The sequence below is a fragment of the Pelophylax lessonae genome, assembly GCF_965119305.1.
Source record: "Pelophylax lessonae genome assembly, chromosome: 11".
In the NCBI taxonomy this organism is placed as follows: domain Eukaryota; kingdom Metazoa; phylum Chordata; class Amphibia; order Anura; family Ranidae; genus Pelophylax; species Pelophylax lessonae.
The window spans coordinates 113,234,296-113,254,019 of NC_138778.1; positions in this window are offsets into that span (position 1 = coordinate 113,234,296).

Genomic DNA, 19,724 nt, shown 5'->3' on the forward strand with positions numbered 1-19,724 from the left:
TAACGGGGTGGGCAACTACATGGCAGATGAGATTTAATGTAGAAAAATGTAAAGTTATGCACTTGGGGGCCAAAAACCAGAAAGCAAGCTACTCACTAGGGGGGGAAACTCTGGGTGAGTCTAGGATGGAAAGGGACCTGGGGGTACTGGTAGACAACAGGCTTGGCAGTGGCATGCAATGCCAAGCCGCCGCAAGCAAAGCCAACAGAATACTGGGTTGTATAAAAAAGGGGATTCACTCCAGAAATAAAGAGATTATTCTTCCACTCTACAAGACTCTGGTCCGGCCACATCTGGAGTATGCTGTCCAGTTCTGGGCACCGGTCCTCAGGAAGGATGTGCTGGAACTGGAGAAAGTCCAGAGAAGGGCAACAAAAATAATTAGGGGAATGGAGGACATCAGCTATGAGGAAAGACTACAAGCACTGAACCAATTCTCTCTGGAGAAGAGACGATTGAGGGGGGATATGATATCAATGTACAAATACTGTACTGGCGACCCTAGCATAAGGAACAAACTATTCAGAGAAAGGAGATACAATAAGACACGTGGCCACTCACTAAAACTTGAGGAAAGGCGGTTTAACCTTAAAGTGCGTAAGGGGTTCTTCACTGTAAGAGCGGTAAGGATGTGGAATTCTCTTCCACAAGCAGTCGTATCAGCGGGGAGCATTGATAGTTTCAAAAAACTATTGGATGGACACCTTAAAGACCACAACATACAGGGGTATACAATGTACGGTTAAAAGCAAACACACACACACATCATAGGTTGAACTGGATGGACTTATGTCTTTTTTCAACCTCACTAACTATGTAACTATACCATGACAGCTGGGTCTTCCCCAGCCCCACCCAATAATCTGTCCACCCGATCCGCAATGTGCCGAACCCGAGCGCCCGGCAAACAACAGACTGTTCGGCACACACGGTCTTTGTCACAGATTACACTGTCTGTCCTTCTAATAATTGAGTCCCCTACCACCAGCACCTGTCTTTCCTTTCCCTTTCTCCCGGCCTCACTGGAGGAGTTCTTCCCCTGGCAGCTAGGGGCGTCGCTCTGCTCCAGCAATGCTGGTCCCTGACTGGTTTCCCCAACATCACACAACGGGGCGTATCTATTGGGGTGCTCCAGCCCAGGATCAGCCTCCTTGCCTTGTTCCCTTCTACCCCTCCTAACTGTCACCCCTCTACTCTGCTCTGATGCCTGCACCTCCGATACTCCGCCCACCTCTGTGCAGACCCCTGCCTGCACCTGACTGGTACGATCCTGGCTCTCCTCCGGTATGGACATTCGTCTCAGTGTTGCCAGCTGCTTCCCTAGATTCAGGACCTGAGCTTCCAGGGAAGCAACGTGCTTACATTTTGCGCATTTGTATTCGCCCTCGATCGCATGACCGAGGAACGCATACATATCACAAGATGTACACCGAGTCGCATCTCCACACCTGCCGGGCATTGTACCTACTAATCTAATCTAATGGGGATTCAGTGATTTAAGTCTATGCTATGTGGCTATTTCCTGGCTTCCTAACTCTACCTTCTCACCCTCTGGTACTCCGCTTCACTCACTTGACACTCAGTTGCACAACACTCACAATCTCACAGCCCGGTCAGTCGCACAACACTCCCAGTCTCACAGCCCGGTTCAGTCGCACCACACTCACAGTCTCACAGCCCAATTCAGTCGCACCACACTCAGTCGCACAGCCTGGTCAGTCGCACAACACTCTCAGTTGCCCAACACTCAGTCGCACAGCCCGGTCAGTCGCACAACACTCTGTCGCACAGCCCGGTCAGTCGCACAACACTCTGCTGCCCAACACTGTCAGTCGCACCACACTCTGCTTAGTGAGTTTATATTACCTATGCCTTGTTATTAATAAAGACTGTCTGCACTTAGAGCACTCTCTCTCTTTTTCTTTTGTTTACATTAGCAGCCTGCCTTTCTCCCTATCCACGGGGAGATCGCGAGTGACCGGCGGACATCGGGTCCGCCGGTCACACGCGCGGACATGTCAGGGAACGAGCAGGGGCGCGCCTCCGGCGGCGCGCACTCGCCCCTAGAGGCTCACAGGTTAGCGACATAGTCCTACGTCACTTTGCCTGTAAGGGGCTGACCGCCGCCGCAAATAGTCGTGCGGCGGTCGGCAAGTGGTTAAACCCGACGAACTAAGACTGGGATGCCATTAAAGTTCATGTGTGAGTAAAGGCAGGCATCCCAATACTTCTGACAACATAATGTACACTGACTTGTGATTTCATGCAAATGGAATTTCCATGTGTTTTGCAGGTTATTACCTCTGACATCACTTCCTTTCTCTTTTGGGGGTTGTGAGAAGGAGTGAGATAGAGAGAGAGGAAGACATTTTTATTTTGGGGAGGGATTGGCAAACAGGATGTCTAGTATAACCGCTCTAATTGTGATTGGTCTAGCTAGACTGAGCAGAAAACAGCTGACACGCCCCTCCCCCTGCACCACCCCCTCTGCTGTGAGCTGACTCCTCTCTATAGAGAAATGTTGGCACACCCCTCCCCCACCCCTCTGCTGTCATCTGATTCCTATATGTAGAGGGAAAAGCTTTCTTTCATTCCCCTCCCCCACTCCCATTGCATCAAACTGACTCCACTGTTTAGAGAAGTGCTGAGCTGACCCCTCCCCGATTATCTCTGCTGTAATGTGAACCCATAATGTAAAAATATGGTGACACGCCCCTTCCCTGCACCTCCCCCTCTGCTCTGAGCTGAGTCCTCTGTATAGGGGCTGGTGCAAGGATTTCTGACAACCTAGGTGAAACCTAACTTTGCTGCCTCCCCATTGGCTCCGCCCCTGACTCAACCCCATACATTTAGTATTACTCCACCTGTGTCAGGAGGCGGCGCTATACAGGAAGCAACGGCTCTGCCTCTTCTACTGCCGGTCTGTGTGTTATCCGATTACTGTCAGGATCGCTATGTACAGGGTGTAAGGATTGCTATGTACAAGGTGTAAGGATCGCTATGTACAGGGTGTAAGAATCGCCATGTACAGGGTGTAAGGATCGCTATGTACAGGGTGTAAGGATCGCTATATACGGGGTGTAAGGATCGCTATGTACAGGGTGTAAGGATCGCTATGTACAGGGTGTAAGGATCCCTATGTACGGGGTGTAAGGATCCCTATGTACGGGGTGTAAGGATCCCTATGTACGGGGTGTAAGGATCGCTATATACGGGGTGTAAGGATCGCTATGTACAGGGTGTAAGGATCGCTATGTACAGGGTTTAAGGATTGCTATGTACGGGGTGTAAGGATCGCTATGTACAGGGTGTAAGGATCGCTATGTACAGGGTGTAAGGATCGCTATATACGGGGTGTAAGGATCGCTATGTACAGGGTGTAAGGATCGCTGTGTACAGGGTGTAAGGATCCCTTTGTACAGGGTGTAAGGATCGCTATGTACGGGGTGTAAGGATCGCTATATACGGGGTGTAAGGATCGCTATGTACAGGGTGTAAGGATCGCTATGTACAGGGTGTAAGGATCCCTATGTACAGGGTGTAAGGATCCCTATGTACGGGGTGTAAGGATCCCTATGTACGGGGTGTAAGGATCGCTATGTACGGGGTGTAAGGATCGCTATGTACGGGGTGTAAGGATCGCTATGTACGTGGGTGTAAGGATCGCTATGTACAGGGTGTAAGGATCGCTATGTACAGGGTGTAAGGATCGCTATGTACAGGGTGTAAGGATCGCTATGTACAGGGTGTAAGGCAGAGTTCGGTCACCCTGGTATGGCAGGCAGAGTCAGCAAAACTACATTACGGTCACCCTGACATGGCAGAGTTCAGTCACCCTGGTATGGCAGAGTCAGCTAAACTACACTGCGGTCACTCTGACATGGCAGAGTTCGGTCACCCAGGCATGGCAGAGTTAGGTCACCCTAAACTCCGGTCACCCTGACACTTAAAAGTATCCCTACAAAAACTAGATTATTGAATCTAACTATAGTGGTATATAGTACCCTAACTACACTGCATATCCCTTTCCTCACACTAAAAGAACAGCTCCATACAGCAGGAGAAACACTTCCACTCTCTTCAAAAGCCTCTGTATTACAGTGCTAGAGGTTAGGCGGGGCTTTATTATATACTGGGGGGCTTATTCACTCCTGATTGGCCTCTGGACCCCGTAGTCACTCCAATCACGTTCCTAGCAGACTCCTGCCCCCTTCATTGACTTTTACTGACGTTTCTGGGCCAACCACGGGCTTTTAAAGCCCACTTCCTGGCCCATTGCATTTTGGGCGGTTCTGGTGACCGAATTCCAAACTTTTACCGCAAAAAGTTCGGAATTCGGCCAAATTTCGAACACCCAATGTTCGGGTCGAACCAATGGTCGACCCGAACCGTTCGATCATCCCTAATGCCCACCAGGTGTAACTCAACATAGGCTATGCTGCAGTGGCTGCACACGCAGGAGAGGGTCATCAATGAGTACTTGTGTGAGTATGGCACAAGGACAGGCTCTGGGGAGCTTGGCTTCTTTTCGCCACGCCAGTGGCTGCTGATAAAGGATGCATGCACTGTCCTGTCACCATTTGAGGAGGCCACAAGGATGGTGAGTCGGGACGATGCATGCATCAGTGACACTATCCCGCTAGTCTTCCTGCTGGAGCACACGCTTCATGAAATCATGGACAAGGCACTTGAGGCAGAACAGCGGGTAGAAGCTGAGGACTTACTTTCCTCACAAGGCCCCCTTTATGCAGATGTCATTCTTTTGGGGTGACAAAACACACAGAAGCAACAAGAGGTAGAAGAGGAGGAGGATTGTGGAAGCATGGATGTAGAGGATAGCATACAGCAGTCTTCAAGGGATGGTTGTCATTACCCAGAAACCCCAGGAGTTGTTTGTGGCTGGGGAGAGGTTGCTCCTGTGAACGTCATCCTTAGTGACCCAGAGGACTCAGAATCTCATGCCTCCTCAAACTTACGCTGCATGGGCTCCCTGATTCTGCAAAGCCTGCGAAATGACCAGAAGATTTGATTAGGATTAGATACCACCAACAACCAAGGCCCAATTTTTCTGCCCCGTTATGACAAGTAAATGCGATTTCAAATTTGTATGGAATTTTTACCAGCAGGGCTAATTTCTGCGCCCAGCAAGAGTAGCTGAGCTGAGTCCTCTATATGAGTACTGTGTAGATCAGACTTTCTCCAACTCTTTACCCCAGAAGGACCCTAAGGTACTGTATGCACAACAACATGCATAAAAATGCTGGAACAATAGATGTGCATTGCCTTCCATTGACATTCATTGACTTGTGTTTCTATGCAGACTGAACTTCCATGTGTTTTGCAGGTTATTACCTCTGACATCACTTCCTTTCTTTTGGGGTTGTGGGAAGAAGTGAGAGCGAGAGAGGAAGATTTTTTTTTATTTTGGAGAGGGATTGGCAAACAGGATTTTTAGTATAACAGCTCTAATCATTGTGATTGCTCCTGCTATATTGTAAAAAAAAACAGCTGACATGCCCCTCCCCGCCCCCCACCACCACTCACTGCCTCAGCCCACCCCGCCCCCTCAGCTATGAGCTGACTCCTATGCATAGAGAAATGTTGGCACACCCCTCCCCCACTCCCATTGCTTAAAGCGGACTCCACTTTTTAAGGAAGAAGTGCCGACATGACCCCTCCCCCATTCTCTCTACTGTAAGCTGACTCCTCAATGGAAAGCCCCTGACCCCTCCCCCTTGACCTGCACTGCCCCCTCTGCTTTATTTGAATCCTCTGTGTAGAGAAATGCTGACACACCCCTCCCCCTTTGCATTGAGCTGGGTCCTATGTGTAATGAAATGTTGGCATCTGCTTTGAGATTCTTTATTTGTAGAAATGTTGACACACCCCTCCCCCACTCCCTCTCCTGTCAGCTGATTCCTATATGTAGAGGGGAAATGCTTTCTTTCATCCCCTCCCCCACTCTCATTGCTTCCAGCTGAGTTCACTGTTTAGAGGAGAAGTGCTGACCTCACCCCTCCCCCAATATCTCTGCTGTGAGCTGAAACTTCGATGTAGAAAACCTCTGATACGCCCCTCCCCCTGCACCTCCCTCTCTCCTGTCAGCGAATTCCTCTATGTAAAAGGGAAATTCTTTCTTTCTTACCCCTCCCCCACTCTCCACTGCTTAGAGGAGTTGTTATTGACCTGACCCCTCCCCCATTATCTGAGTCTTCTGTGTAGAGAAGTTCTGACATGCTCCTCCCCCACTTCCTCTCCTGTCAGCTGTCATATGTAGAGGGGAAATGTTTTCTTTCCTACCCCTCCCCCACTCCCATTGCTTCAAGCAAATGAGTCTACTCTTTAGAGGAGAAGTACTGACCTACCCCTCCCCCATTATCTCTGCTCTGAAATAAATATATCTGACACGCCCCTCCCCCTGCCCCTCCCCCTTTGCATTGAGCTGAGTTCTATGTGGAGAAAAATGTTTGCACTCCCCTCCCCCACTCCTCTCCTGTCAGCTGATTCCTGTATGTAGAGGGGAAATGTTTTCCTTCATCCCCTCCCCCACTCCCATTGCTTCAAGACCTGTGATCCTATATAGAAGGAACTCTGTGATCATTCCAGAGAGAACAATGGTCAGCTGTGTTTACAACAGCTGACCGTCCTTCTCTCTCATTGGTGAGCGATCATGGGTGGCAATTAAAGCCACCATACTCGTGCATCAGTGCCCCTGCTGCCCAGCAGCAGGGGTGCGACCGACGTAGGGCTACATTGCTTCGCGCAGGTGGGCTGCCTGCCGCAGTATATCTATGGTGGGCGGTCCATAACAGGTTAAAGAAGAAGTGTTGAACTGACCCCTCCCCCATTCTCTCTGCTGTGAGTCCTCTGTGTAAAGAAATGTTGGCACACCCATCCCCCACACCCCCTCCTGTCAGCTGATTTCTATATGTAGAAGGGAAATACTTTTATTCATCCCCTCCCCCACTCTCTTTGCTAAGCTGACTCCACTGTATAACTGTTTGCTAGAGTTCTGTGTAGATCAGCCTTTCTCTAACTCTTTACCCCATAGGGGCCCTAAGGACCTGATTGTACATCAATATGCATAAAAATGCTGCAATAATGGATGTGCATTGCCTTCCAATGACACACACTATATTACCAAAAGTATTGGGACGCCTGCCTCTACACACACATGAACTTTAATGGCATCCCCGTCTGGAGAGAAGGCCTGGCTCGCAGCCTCCACTTTAATTCATCCCAAAGGTGTTCTATCGGGTTGAGGTCAGGACTCTGTGCAGGCCAGTCAGGTTCCTCCACTCCAAACTCACTCATCCATGTCTATGGACCTTGCTTTGTGCACTGGTCAATATCATTTGGTGGAGGGAGATTATGGTGTTGGGTTGTTTTTCAGGGGTTGGGCTTGGCCCCTTAGTTCCAGTGAAGGGAACATTTTGGAAAATTCCATGCTCCCCACTTTGTGGGAACAGTTTGTTGATGGCCCCCTCCTGTTCCAACATAACTGTGCACCAGTGCAAAAAGCAAGGTCTACAAAGACAAGGATGAGCGAGTTTGGGGTGTCCTGACCTCAATCTGATAGAACACCTTTGGGATGAATTAGAGCGGAGACTGCAAGCCAGGTCTTCTCTCCAACATCAGTGTCTGGCCTCACAAATGCGGAACTGGAAGAATGGTAAAACAATCCCATGGACACTCCTAAACTTTCTGTACAGCCTTCCCAGAAGAGTTGAAGTTGTTATAGCTGCAAAGGGTAGGCCAACTCAATATTGAACCCTAAGGACTAAGACTGGGATGCCATTAACCACTTTACCACCGGAGGATTTTCCTGCTTTACGTCCAGGCCACTTTTTGCAACTCGGCACTGTGCGAATTTAACTAACAATTGTGCGGTCATGCAACACCGTACCCAAACAAAATTTACGTCCTTTTTTTTTCCACAAACAGAGCTTTCTTTTAGTGGTATTTGATCACCTCTGCGCTTTTCATTTTTTGCGATATTAATAAAAAAATGCGACAATTTTGAAAAAATAATATTTTTCTACTTTGACAGTTAAAAAATCTCCAATATATTCAATTTTTGTCATATATTTAGGCCAGAATGTATTTAGCTACATGTCTTTGACAAAAAAATTCTCAATGAGCGTATTTTTAACCGCTTTAAGACCGGACGATTTTACCCCATTCCTGACCAGGCCATATTTTTGCGATTCGGCACTGCGTTATTTTAACGAACAATTGCGCAGTCGTGCGACACTGTACCCAAATTAAATTTATGTCCTTTTTTCCCCCACCAATAGAGCTTTCTTTTGGTGGTATTTGATCACCTGTGCGAGTTTTACTTTTTGCGCTATAAACAAAAAAAGAGCGTCAATTTTGAAAAAATAACAGTATTTTTCACATTTTTTAATATGAAATTCCCCCCCAAAAAATGTAATAAAAATCACAATAAGCGTATTTTGAACGGTTTGTGCAAAAGTTATCGCAGCTACTAACTACAGGAAATTGATGTCATTTTTATTGTTTTTATTTTTTTAACTAGTAATGGCGGCCATCTGCGATTTTTTTTTTTTTGTGGGACTGCGACATTGCGGCGGACAGATCGGACCCCTAACTGACATTTTTGACACTTTTGGGGGTACCAGTGACATTACTACAGTAATCAGTGCTATACATATGCACTGTTACTCTAAAAATGACACTGGCAGGGAGGGGTTAATTTTTATTGGAGAGGGAGGGGTTAATGTATGCCTGGTGCTTACTGACGTGTGTGGGGGGAGGGGACTGTGTGACACAGGGACAAATCGCAGGTTCAGCTATGCTGAATCCTGTAATCTGTCCCTGCCTGTCACTTAGGAGGTCCGCCCACTTTGTTTACAGAAGCGAGCTGAACTCCAGGCTCGATCCCCGACGATCGGGGAAGAGCGGCGGTGATGACCGCCTCTCCTCCCCTGGTCCGACTCCCGCTGTGACTGAATACAGCGGGATCGAGCCTCCGGCGGCGTGCCGCCCATAAGGGGAGGAGTCCAGCGACGTAGGTCTACGTCGCTGGACGATAACAAGCCACTTTGCCACAGTACAGTCAATGTGAGCGGTCGGCAAGTGGTTAAAGTTCATGTGTGAGTAAAGGCAGGCGTCCCAATACTTCTGACAACATAATGTACATTGACTTGTGATTTCATGCAGACGGAATTTCCTTGTGTTTTGCAGGTTATTACCTCTGACATCACTTCCTTTCTCATTTGGGGGTTAAGAGAAGGAGTGAGATAGAGAGAGAGGAAGATATTTTTATGTAGCACCACCCCCGCAGGAGCTGCTGATTAGATTATTGGGTCTACGTCCTGCCTACCAACCCCTGAAATTGGCTCGAACCCTCCCTAGGCACAACTGACACGAAATGGGACTATAATACCAAATGGCTACAGGAGAACACAATTCAGGATATATCACCCCAATAAGTAATAATAACTTGTTACCTTTCTCCAACCGCAGTCCCTCTGGGTGACACAAGGTGCAACACACAGACTTTTGCTTAACCAAAGTAGCTTTACTGAGAGTTAAAGTACAAGTTGACTTCAAAAGACATCACAAGAGTCAACTAAGAAAGATAAAGTTATTGACACAATAATAAACAATATGATTAAGATAGCTATTTTTGTATACTTATGCAACTAAAAGATAACTCATAGGCTTTCTTTTACCCAATTCAGGCTATACTTTACACACGTCTAGTCTCTTGTATCAGGTAGGCAGAACCTATTTGAATCCCACACACAGTTCCTTCCTTTTGGTTTGGAATCTTCGCTAGCAATCGTTGGTGCACAAGCTATTTGTAATCCAAAAGTAAGGATATATATTCAAAAAGGGTGAGAAAAAAAAGGTTACAATCACCCGCAATGTTACTGCGTAATTGGGCGTATGAATCTTCTTAGTGGTGCATATATAGGCCCCTGACACCTTATGTACTTGTATTTAAATGCTTAGTCTCCTGGAAGGTTCACTAGGCCGCTGAGTGTACTGCGTACTATCTGAAGTGTAGTTAGCACCGGCTAAAGTTACTTTCTTCCAAGCGAGAATCAGATTTGGGCATGTGCCGTGCTCACCAAACAGCCTCTTTCTTCAGGAGCTCTCCACCTCCGATTTCTGTCACCAGCCGCGCTTGTGGTTAGATGTGGGCAACACCAGTCTCTGCAGAGCATCAATGAGTTCTCTGGGAAGGCTCCTTTACTGAAGATGAAATGCTTCCACTCAGTCACTTCAGGCCCAGGCTTCAGGCCTAGTCCGCAGCATCAGCCCACAGCACTTGCTTCCTTCTAGTTGTTGTGTGAGGAGCCCAGAGAGAGAGCCTGGCTCCTCCCTTCCTTTATAAAGCCTCCCCCAAAAGGCTGTGCGATGAAGCAATGCACCCTGGTATTCCAACTGAATTGTGGGTATCGTAGTATAAAAACGTCTGATTAATATCACCAAGCTGCAGTGTGGCAGTTTGGCCACTAGAAACTTCTGATGAAAATCACAAAGCTGCAGTGTGGCAGTTTGGCCACTAGATGGATCCGAGTTCCTTAAAATGTCCAGCAGCAGTCTTTTACAACTTGTATAAGAGGAAAACCTCGCTACACACTCCCCCCACTTGAGAAACTTTGGTCCCCAAAGAGGACAACAGCATGTACTCCAGTGCATATGTTGGCAGTACACAAAAAGAACATTAACATATGCATAACAGGGAATCATCTTCCTTTTCTTAAGCAGAGTTATAACTTAACAACTGCATATTACAACACAGGTTCGACATAGGAACCTCCCACCAATTGTCGGGGAAGGAAAGGTAATTCTGTTCACAGACCCCCGAGACTTGGGTGGCTTGTACAGATGTGCCTGGGGGTGAGCTAGGGTTGTCCTCCACCAAATCCGCGGTGGAAGAACTAGGCTGATCAAGAGATCGTTTGGAAGTAAAGATAGCTTCTTCCGAGCATTCACCCAATTGGTCGTAAGTTAGTCTTTTGGGTGGGTGAATGACTCTTCTTTCCCTCTGTTCTTTGGGAGTCACAATCTTAGAAGTGCTGAAACCAGCCGCTCCTGGGGATTCTTCAAGAGCTTCCTCCTCTTGTCCCAACGCATTGGACTCTGGGGTTTCAGAAGCAGTTAATTCTTCTTCAGAGAAAGGTGCAACCTCCTCCTCAGGATCTTCACCATCAGCTACTTCTTCTGTAAGCATGTGGAAAGGCACAAATTCAGGAGCTTCTGCCCGAAGGGTTCCTCTTTCAACCAGTTCGGATGAAGACAGGTACGCAGTCGTGGGTTCTGGTAACTGACTGTTTGAGATCTGGTAACTGACCTGTGCCCTTGAGACGTTGAAGGGACTTCATGTGAGACTGGGTCAGGAGGTAGGCGAACTGCTTCTGAGAGAGGTAATAGGTGGTTCCTATGCCAAGTCTTCAATTGGCACACTCTCCCTTCCGGCCTAATCTGATACACAGGAAGGTTTGGCAGCTGCTTACAGATGACATAGGGCTGGGATTTCCAACGGTCAGCCAACTTGTGTTTCCCAGGGATACCCAAGTTCCTCAACAACACTTTATCCCCTGGCTGCAAATCCTGGATCCTAACTTTCAGGTCAAAGTTTCTTTTATTTCTCAGCCCCCGTTGATCAGATGAGACTTGGGCTTTTTCGTAGGCTGTTTTTAGGCTCTTCCTCAACCGGTCCACATACCCCTTGTGAGATGCTGCTGAGGTGTGGTCAGGTGATATGCCGAAAGCCAAGTCCGCTGGCAGCCGAGCCTCCCGCCCGAACATTAATCGGTATGGGGAGTATCCTGTAACATCACTGACAGTACTATTGTAGGCATGTACGATGGCAGCTACATGTTTACTCCAGTGCTGTTTCTTTTCTGAGCTCAGGGTCCCCAACATGTTCAAAAGAGTCCGGTTAAACCGTTCAGGCTGAGCATCCCCTTGTGGGTGGTAGGGAGTAGTCCTAGTCTTTTGGATGCCTAACAAGTCTAGCAACTTCTTAATCAGCCGGCTTTCAAAGTCTCTTCCCTGATCTGAATGGAGGCGTTGCGGTAAACCATAGTGCACAAAGAACTTTTCCACTAATACTTTGGCCACAGTTGTGGCTTTCTGGTCTTTTGTTGGAAACGCCTGGGCGTATCTGGTGAAATGATCTGTTACCACAAGGACATTCCCTTGACCACTCAAGTCAGGCTCCAGGCAAAGGAAATCAATGCACACCAGTTCCATAGGCCCCTGACTTTGCAGATGGTCCATTGGGGCTGCTTGACATGGCAAAGTTTTCCTCTGGATGCAGCGAGCACAAGAACGACAGTATCCTTCAACTTCACCCCGCATACAGGGCCAGTAAAACCTGTCTCTCACAAGTTGGAAATTCCTTTCAGGCCCCAGATGACCATGATTGTCATGGAGAGCAGCCAAGACTCCTTCCCTGAATTTAGTCGGTAGGAACAGTTGCCACTTCTCTTCCAGATCATCAGAGGGGCCCCTTCGGTAGACCACCTCTTGGCGTATCTGTAGCCGGTCCCATTCTTTATGCAACAATCGGGCTTCCCGAGGGGAGTCTGTTAGAAGCAGCTCAGGGCGCTGAGTCTCCATGGCCTTCAGCAAAAGTTTCCCCAAAGGGTCTTTTAACTGTTCCTTCCTCAAGTCCCCTTTTGATAGCCTAGGCAAACCTTCTTCTTCAACCTGGGTCACCCTGCAATAACACCTGGGTACTCCAGCAGCTAAGACCCCAATCTCTTCGGCTCTTGCTCCTCCACTGGATCGAAATTCCGTTCCCTGACATAGGGCACGCACGAGGTCAAGTGGGCCCATTCTTCAGTAGGATCGTTGGGGGCATGAGACCTTCTGGAGAGGGAGTCTGCATCCCTATTCCCAACTCCTGGTCGGTATTTTAAACTGAACATAAAGCTAGAGAGAGCGGCTAACCACCTATGTCCTGTAGCGTCCAGTTTGGCAGTGGTCAGCAGGTAGGTAAGTGGATTATTATCCGTTTTGACTATGAATTCTGCTCCATATAAGTAATCTCTCAGTTTGTCTACTACAGCCCACTTCAAGGCCAGAAATTCAAGCTTGTGTGTGGGGTAATTCCTCTCGGAAGGTATCAGACTTCTGCTTACATAAGCAACGGGCCGCAGGTGACCATCATGCTCCTGGTACAACACCCCACCTAGCCCATCTCTGCTGGCATCGACATGTAGTTCGTAGGGTTTTGAGGGGTCTGCGTAGGCCAACACAGGGGCAGTGGTCAGGCTCTTCAACTGAATGAAGGCTTCCTCACATTTCGAGGTCCACTGATCCTGAATAGATTCCTTAGGCTTTCTAGGCCCCATGGCGGGTTTCACTGGTTTGACTAGTTCTGGAACATCATCTTCCCCTTCGGTTCTGAGTAATTCATTGAGGGGTCGGGCAATTTTGGCAAACCCTTCCACAAATCTCCTGTAATAGGAGCAGAAACCCAGGAATGATCGGAGCTCAGTCACATTTGTGGGCCTCGGCCAGGAAGTAACAGCATCCAGCTTCTCTGGGTCGGTGGACACTCCTTCTGCAGACACAATGTGACCCAGGTAATGGACGGAGGACTGGTAAAACTGGCACTTCTCCGGAGAAAGTTTCAGGCCTTCTTCATATAACCTCTTTAGGACCTTTTCCAACCTCTCTTCATGCTCTGCCGAACACAATAATATCGTCCAAGTATACCAGTACCTCTATCAGGTTCATATCTCCAACAGTTCTCTCCATCAGTCTTTGGAAGGTGGCTGGGGCTCCTGACAACCCTTGAGGCATGCGGTTAAACTCAAAGAACCCCACGGGGGTGATGAAGGCTGTCTTCTCCCTATCCTCAGGGTTCATGGGGATCTGGTAGTATCCGCTCTTCAAGTCCATCACACTGAACCACTTGGCCCCTGACAAACTTTGTAAAGCGTCTTCAATCCGGGGGGTGGTATACTGGTCTGGAATAGTCCTTCTGTTCAGTGTTCGGTAGTCAATACACAGCCTCAGGGACCCAGTTTTCTTCCGGACTACCACTATTGGAGAAGCGTATGGGCTCCTGGATTCTCGAATAATCCCTGTTCTCTTGAGTTCCCCCAACTGCTCCCGTAGATCTTCTAAGTCACCCAAGGGAACCCGTCGGACTCTCTCCCGAAAGGGTTTATCTTCATGTAGGCGGATATTATGGGTGGCACTCTTTGCACACCCCACATCGAATTCATCTTTAAAGAATATTTCTTTCCATCGAATCAGTTGGGCCCTGGCTCTCTTCTTCCATTCGGGTGGGAGGGCCGTATTTCCAGAGCAGAGCTCCTCTATGGTGATTTCGCCCCCGTCTTCCCTCTTCAAATCCGATGGGGCAACTGGGGTGGCCGGGGTCACCTGGCCCAACAGCACCCTGGCCGGCACCTTCACCGGAGTAGTAGCAGTATTTCTGACACTCACCAAAACCTTCCCATGACTTTTCTGTAATGCCTTCAATGGGATCACTTCGGGGATCACTTCTATCCCTTTCTGTGCCTCCGATGGGCCTGATTCAAGAACCATGAAAGGGCCTGGCTGCTTCCAAGTGAGCTTGACAGAAGCCCTCAAGCAGGTCACCTCTCCCGGCTGCAACACCTTCTCTGTTTTATCCAGCTTCCAGATCTTTCCAACTCCTTCGGCAGGGGCCTTCTGTTCCAGTCCTAGACATTGATAGGCCTGCCTTAACATGGGATGAACTTTCAGAGTTGGGGCATCCTGTCCCTGGACTAGTTGTGTCAGCAATCGCCTGACTAGGTCAGTGTTGGTCCCTATAATGAGGGAACTCTTATTGGCCCCTGGTGGGCGAGGGCATACCACTGCTAAAGTATCAAAGGTTTCGGCTTTCCCGGCCAAGGAGGGGTCAAAAGTTAACTTGATTGGCAAATACCCGTCATAGGGAAAACTTTGTGTTCCAATACCCCATATCTCCAGGTCTTCCAGCCTCTGCAGGGGCAGATGTTTGAGGTGTCTATCATAGAAATCCCTATACAGGAGAGTCACCTGGGCTCCTGTGTCCAGTAAAGCCTTTGTATAAATTCCTTCCACTTGGATTGAGACTACAGGGGAAGGCCCCACTAGCTTGACAGGAAATTCTTTTGGAGTAGCCCTTCTGCCGGGCTCAGCTACCTGCACCCGTACTCCTTTCCTTTTTGAGTTTCTACTGGGCCTCATCTCCTCCTGGGCCTGATGTGCATTGATTTCCTGCCTCTTATCGGCCCAAGTCATGGAATGAGAGGCATTTAAAGAGGGCTTTACTCCCTGACTGTGGCTCTTGAATTTAAGGGATCTCTTGGAGTCCGTTAAAACTGTTGGGCGCCTGGTTGACTCCTTCACCGGAGCCCTCTGAAGTTTTTCCGCCGGCTTTCGGTGTTTGGAGGCAGCCTCCTCTGGACTGGGACATACTCCTCTGACATGCCCTACCCCTCCGCAATTGAAACAGGTTATCGGCCTCCTAGATTTCTGTTCTGGTTCAACACTGGAACTAGGGTGTTTAGCGGGCTTCTCTTCTGTGTTTCTATTGGATAGAGCAGATGCCTGACTGTTCAGGATGGATACCATTTCTATTAGCTGTGACACCTGAGTCTTTAAGAGCTCAACTTGTGAGTCGCCTTCTTCTGCACTTATCACTCTAACTCGGGCGGTGGTTTCCCGTTCTTGGCTCTTCCTTTTGTTATCCAACATGACCTCTTCTTCCCAGGACCATCCTGATCAGATCAGGGTATTCCAGAATGCCACCGTCCTGGCGAGTTCGCAACAGTATAGCAATAGGGTCTAGAGGTTGAGCTCCCCTCAGCACCTGTTGTGCTCGAGTCTCATCCACCTCCCGGGGATCCAACCCTTTTTTTAACAGAATCTGATGTATGATCCTATCCAGACGCCCGATGAATTCAGACAGTTTTTCTCCTTCCTTCTGGATGTATCAGGAATAACTCTACTTGATCTATAGTTTTTATGCTGGTGCCCTTGAAGTGATCTGGGACCCCCTTCTTCCATTCACACAATGCGTAGGTGTGTTGATTGGTGGTATCTGTCCTCATGTCCATCACCCAAAGTTTCCTGTCCTTGGAGTATGTTCTCAGAACCGAGAGTAGTTGTTCCTCTGTCCAGTTCTCTCCTTTGATTCCAATCACCAGACCATGGCCAATAAGGACATTTTCTTCTCTGCACCACCGGGCTGCAGCGGCAGGGTCCATTTCTGTGCGAACAGGGATTTTGTCACTGAGAGGGACTGTTGCAGGACTGTAGATATCCCGGACGAGCCCCCACGTGTAGCACCACCCCCGCAGGAGCTGCTGATTAGATTATTGGGTCTACGTCCTGCCTACCAACCCCTGAAATTGGCTCGAACCCTCCCTAGGCACAACTGACACGAAATGGGACTACAATACCAAATGGCTACAGGAGAACACAATTCAGGATATATCACCCCAATAAGTAATAATAACTTGTTACCTTTTTCCAACCGTAGTCCCTCTGGGTGACACAAGGTGCAACACACAGACTTTTGCTTAACCAAAGTAGCTTTACTGAGAGTTAAAGTACAAGTTGACTCCAAAAGACATCACAAGAGTCAACTAAGAAAGATAAAGTTATTGACACAATAATAAACAATATGATTAAGATAGCTATTTTTGTATACTTATGCAACTAAAAGATAACTCATAGGCTTTCTTTTACCCAATTCAGGCTATACTTTACACACGTCTAGTCTCTTGTATCAGGTAGGCAGAACCTATTTGAATCCCACACACAGTTCCTTCCTTTTGGTTTGGAATCTTCGCTAGCAATCGTTGGTGCACAAGCTATTTGTAATCCAAAAGTAAGGATATATATTCAAAAAGGGTGAGAAAAAAAAGGTTACAATCACCCGCAATGTTACTGCGTAATTGGGCGTATGAATCTTCTTAGTGGTGCATATATAGGCCCCTGACACCTTATGTACTTGTATTTAAATGCTTAGTCTCCTGGAAGGTGCACTAGGCCGCTGAGTGTACTGCGTACTATCTGAAGTGTAGTTAGCACCGGCTAAAGTTACTTTCTTCCAAGCGAGAATCAGATTTGGGCATGTGCCCTGCTCACCAAACAGCCTCTTTCTTCAGGAGCTCTCCACCTCCGATTTCTGTCACCAGCCGCGCTTGTGGTTAGATGTGGGCAACACCAGTCTCTGCAGAGCATCAATGGGTTCTCTGGGAAGGCTCCTTTACTGAAGATGAAATGCTTCCACTTAGTCACTTCAGGCCCAGGCTTCAGGCCTAGTCCGCAGCATCAGCCCACAGCACTTGCTTCCTTCTAGTTGTTGTGTGAGGAGCCCAGAGAGAGAGCCTGTCTCCTCCCTTCCTTTATAAAGCCTCCCCCAAAAGGCTGTGCGATGAAGCAATGCACCCTGGTATTCCAACTGAATTGTGGGTATCGTAGTATAAAAACGTCTGATTAATATCACCAAGCTGCAGTGTGGCAGTTTGGCCACTAGAAACTTCTGATGAAAATCACAAAGCTGCAGTGTGGCAGTTTGGCCACTAGATGGAGCCGAGTTCCTTAAAATGTCCAGCAGCAGTCTTTTACAACTTGTATAAGAGGAAAACTTCGCTACATTTATTTTGGGGAGGGATTGGCAAACATGATGTCTAGTATAACCGCTCTAATTGTGATTGGTCTAGCTAGACTGAGCAGAAAACAGCTGACACGCCCCTCCCCCTGCACCACCCCCTCTGCTGTGAGATGACTCCTCTCTATAGAGAAATGTTGGCACACCCCTCCCCCACCCCTCTGTTGTCATCTGATTCCTATATGTAGAGGGAAAATGCTTTCTTTCATTCCCCTCCCCCACTCCCATTGCATCAAACTGACTCCACTGTATAGAAAAGTGCTGACCTGACCCCTTCCCCATTATCTCTGCTGTATTGTGAACCCATAATGTAAAAACATGGTGACACGCCCCTTCCCTGCACCTCCCCCTCTGCTCTGAGCTGAGTCCTCTGTATAGGGGCTGGTGCAAGGATTTCTGACATCCTAGGTGAAACCTAACTTTGCTGCTCCCCCATTGGCTCCGCCCATGACTCAACCCCATACATTTAGTATTACTCTGCCTGTGTCAGGAGGCGGCGCTATACAGGAAGCAATGGCTCTGCCTCTTCTACTGCTAGTTTGTGTGTTATCCGGTTACTGTCAGGATCCCTACGTACAGGGTGTAAGGATCGCTATGTACAGGGTGTAAGGAACGCTATGTACAGGGTGCAAGGATCGCTATGTACGGGGTGTAAGGATCGCTATGTACAGGGTGTAAGGATCGCTATGTACAGGGTGTAAGGATCGCTATGTACAGGGTGTAAGGATCGCTATGTACGGGGTGTAAGGATCGCTATGTACAGGGTGTAAGGATCACTATGTACAGGGTGCAAGGATCGCTATGTAAAGGGTGTAAGGATCGCTATTTACGGGGTGTAAGGATCGCTATGTACAGGGTGTAAGGATCGCTATGTACAGGGTGTAGTGTAAGGATCGCTATGTACAGGGTATAAGGATCGCTATGTACAGGGTGTAAGGATCGCTGTGTACAGGGTGCAAGGATCGCTGTGTACAGGGTGTAAGGATCGCTATGTACAGGGTGTAAGGATCGCTATGTACAGGGTGCAAGGATCGCTGTGTACGGGGTGCAAGGATCGCTATGTACGGGGTGTAAGGATCGCTATGTACGGGGTGTAAGGATCCCTATGTACGGGGTGTAAGGATTGCTATGTACGGGGTGTAAGGATCGCTATGTACAGGGTGTAAGGATCGCTGTGTACAGGGTGCAAGGATCGCTATGTACAGGGTGTAAGGATCGCTGTGTACAGGGTGTAAGGATCGCTATGTACAGGGTGTAAGCATCGCTATGTACAGTGTGTAAAGATCGCTATGTACGGGGTGTAAGGATCGCTATGTACGGGGTGTAAGGATCGCTATGTACAGGGTGTAAGGATCGCTATGTACGGGGTGTAAGGATCGCTATGTACGGGGTGTAAGGATCGCTATGTACGGGGTGTAAGGATCGCTATGTACAGGGTGTAAGGATCGCTATGTACAGGGTGTAAGGATCGCTATGTACAGGGTGCAAGGATCGCTATGTACAGGGTGTAAGGATCCCTATGTACAGGGTGTAAGGATCCCTATGTACAGGGTGTGAGGATCGCTATGTACAGGGTATAAGGATCCCTATGTACAAGGTGTAAGGATCGCTATGTACAGGGTGTAAGGATCGCTATGTACAGGGTGTAAGGATCGCTATGTACGGGGTGTAAGGATCGCTATGTACGGGGTGTAAGGATCGCTATGTACGGGGTGTAAGGATCGCTATGTACGGGGTGTAAGGATCGCTATGTACAGGGTGTAAGGATCCCTACGTACAGGGTGTAAGGATCGCTATGTACAGGGTGTAAGGATCGCTACGTACAGGGTGTAAGGATCCCTACGTACAGGGTGTAAGGATCGCTACGTACAGGGTGTAAGGATCGCTATGTACAGGGTGTAAGGATCGCTATGTACAGGTTGTAAGGATCGATATGTACAGGGTGTAAGGATCGCTATGTACGGGGTGTAAGGATCGCTACGTACGGGGTGTAAGGATCCCTATGTACAGGGTGTAAGGATCCCTATGTACAGGGTGTAAGGATCGCTATGTACAGGGTGTAAGGCAGAGTTCGGTCACCCTGGTATGGCAGGCA